This window comes from Zingiber officinale, chromosome 8B (assembly GCF_018446385.1).
Source record: "Zingiber officinale cultivar Zhangliang chromosome 8B, Zo_v1.1, whole genome shotgun sequence".
In the NCBI taxonomy this organism is placed as follows: domain Eukaryota; kingdom Viridiplantae; phylum Streptophyta; class Magnoliopsida; order Zingiberales; family Zingiberaceae; genus Zingiber; species Zingiber officinale.
Window position 1 is genome coordinate 100,497,133 of NC_056001.1, and position 3,365 is coordinate 100,500,497.

General features: G+C 39.1%; 1 pseudogene; it reads right to left on the reverse strand.

The window, feature by feature from the left end:
• Positions 1–352: 352 nt before the first annotated feature.
• On the reverse strand, positions 353–3,024 carry LOC122014095 (annotated as a pseudogene).
• Between the last annotated feature and the right edge of the window lie 341 nt (positions 3,025–3,365).

Genomic DNA, 3,365 nt, shown 5'->3' on the forward strand with positions numbered 1-3,365 from the left:
ATATTGATCCATCTTTTCAACACGGCTATCTTCTTTCCACTCCTTACCGGGGATCCATGAAACCTAACCCATATCAATATTAATTTAGGTTTATTAGGATTGACACATAATGGTTAGTATTCCATTTAATTGTTGTATCATGCTAATGACTCATAGTATGGGCATTTGGTTTAGTGAACCGATCTTAAGATTTTTTTAAAAAAGAAAAATATTTTTTTAAATATTAATTATTTTTTGAAACCATGATTAAATCGAGCCAGAGATAATATTTAAAAAATCATAGATTAAATTTTATGTAACGTTTGATATCACAATAAATAACAACAAATCAATTTATTCTATTTTGAAATGCTTAAATAGAAGGTAGATGCAGCCCTTGAAGAAAATTCTTGATCATCTCCAGAGCTCGAGCTGGCTGATAACATGGAACCTCATGTCCTGCTCCTCGAACAGTGGCAAATGTCAAATTGTGATCATACATCACAGTATATCCCCCAACCTACATATTCATAATAAAAATCATCAAAATTAATGTCGTTTGTTCTACTAGTTGTCACCATCATTAGAGCAACGAAGGGTATCATAGAGGAAAACTTGTCATCAATGTAAACATTTTAATTCTTTGTGGATTTGAGGATAATTAACTATATATCTTGTGAAAAGATTTAAAATGACACAATTGTTTACCTCACTGTTAAGCATCCAAGCTCTCCATGGAGCCTTCACTTTAAGCTTTAGCTTCTTGAGGGAGTATCTTGTGGAAGTAACAGGAACTACTCCATCAATGTCACCGCTGCACAAACCCAGCTAACGCTTAGTTAAAGACAAAATTTGATTGAAAACCCCTTCACTCGCAATCTAATGAACGATATCTTTGTCGTATGACATATGTTATGCAGAAATCTTAAAGCTATCATACTTGCAAAATTGATATATCTATATATGCTATTTACTTACATAATGTGTATAAGGACCACAAAATTTATACACCTATCTACATGAAAGTATTGAAATGGAAAGCTGATTCACACCCTATGTTATGATGAAGACATCTAATGATTTTTTACCAGTATTTTAAAACCCTAATCCCATTAGATAATAATTCATGAATAATTGGTAACATTGTGGAAGACTGATCTGACCAACTAGGTATCACTTGGCTGCATCGAGACAAATATAAATAAATGAGTTGAATTTTCATTATTTTATTTAAAAGAAAAATAAAATTATCAAATGGCGTATTATATTTATGAGATATGTATATACCTACAACTAGACCAGGTGTAATTGAGCTTTGTGATATTGGCATGTAGAGCTTTCTGTACCTCAAGATTGTTAAGGTATGCCTCCACATAATTAGAAGTACAAGGATCAAAATTCTCAATCTGCATTAGAATTTAAGTATGACATTTCAATCTGTTAGTTAATTCTATTCACAATTGATATGATTGAGTGAAAATTCTTAATCTGCATTAGAATTTAAGTATGACATTTCAATCTGGGTAAATTCCAGCTTTAGTTAGAGCTTGCTCCTTATAGTGATCCAACAAGAATGTGATGAACTCCGATTCTTGAGTTAACAGGTCAAATCGATTCGATCTAAATTGGCTCTGAAAATACCAGGAAAATGGAGATAATTAAATGTAATGATGCTCGGAAGAGACAAACCGAGGGCGATTTTGGAGTCGGCGTCACGCCCGACGAGAAGCACAGTGGCGCGTATATGTTGTAGACGTCCAACTCCTCAACGGCAAGGCTGGCCTCGTCGAGCGCGCTGTCGCACTTTGGAGCTGTCCGTCGGGCGTCCGGCGAGAAATTGCAGAACTTGTGGATCGCACGAATGGTCTCGTCGGCGATCAACGCGTGCGTCCAGAAGTAATCAAACGCCCCCTTGCTATCCGTCTCCTTATTGATCACCGCGTTCCCAATCTAGGTCATCCAAAATCAATTTGAAATTGATCTTGATCCATCTTTCCCAATTTAATTTCCAATAAAAAGGAGAGAGGGTCAATCAGACTGATTGATTTCGGGATTCATTGCTTACCACGATGCCTTAGAGGTTGATGAGGCAATCTTTGTGGTGGAGTATGGCGTGGGCAAGCCGGGGGACGTAGTGGCCGGCGTAGCTCTCGCCGGTGATGAAGAAGTCCCTCCCCTTATACTCTGGGAACCGCTCGAACCAATTGACGAGGAAAACCAGCACGTCGGTCGCCGTCCTACGGTCTCCACTCTTAGCGTAGTTTGATGTGGTGTAGGAGTAGGAGAAGCCAACGCCGGCAGGGCTCTCCAAGAACAAGACGTTCGCCACTGTATTGCACGATGCACGTCAGTGGTTCGGGGTAATGCCAAAGCAGAAAACTTTTTTCACTCTACTCCCTAAGCTCAAGGAAATAACATATATATATATATATATATATGATGACGACGACGATGACAGAGGATCCTAACCTTCGTTCCAAGCGTAGGGATTCCTGTACAGAGTTTTGCCATCGCTCATGACCCCAAACGGCCCGAGCTCCTCCATGGCGCCGTACCCCAGTGACGAACACCCCGGCCCTGCACCCACCCACGCCTAAACAATCACCACTCTATCGATCGAAAAGCAACGTCATTTTCTATTATTTCCATACCTCCATTGAGCCAGAGCACAATAGGCTTTGACTTGCTATTCTCGACAGCCTCGACAAAGTAGTAAAATAGAGCCCGTCTGTTAGCTCTGTCAACTGTGACATAACCCGCGTACAGATTGAAATTGACCCCTTCTGGCTGGCCAGGCAGCCGAACAACCTTGTCCCCCTCCTTCAGCCCGCTATTGTCGTAGACCTTCGACTTCAGGCCGGATACCGAAAGAAGACTGCTCGCCCATGAAGAAGAAGAAGAAGATGAAGTAGAAGAAGAAGGCGTCCCTACTCCGTTGTTAAAGTAGAACTTGTTCAGCGCATCTCTCTGCCTCACCGTGCTGGAAGCCACGCAGTGTAGGAAACAGAGGAGGAGGAGGAAGAGACAATTGAAACTTGACTTCATTGTTTGATTGGGAATGAGGAATGGAATGGAAAAGAATCTTATTTATGGGATGAATCATTGGATAATTATGGGATGAATCTTATTTATGGGATGGAATCTTGTTGGAGCCGGCGGAGATTGATGTGTTTGCTTTGTTTGGCAATGGTCTCTGTAAAAGGAAAATGAATGATTAATTTTGAATAAACATTTTCAAAATTAAAAGAATTTTAAAAAAGATTCTACTGTTTTTTCAATATTTATACAATGAAATAATGTATAGTAAATAGTAATTCAAAGATCTTAGAGTGGAAACATGCATAATTAATAATGAGTTTCCATGTATATTCATATTTTATTTAAAT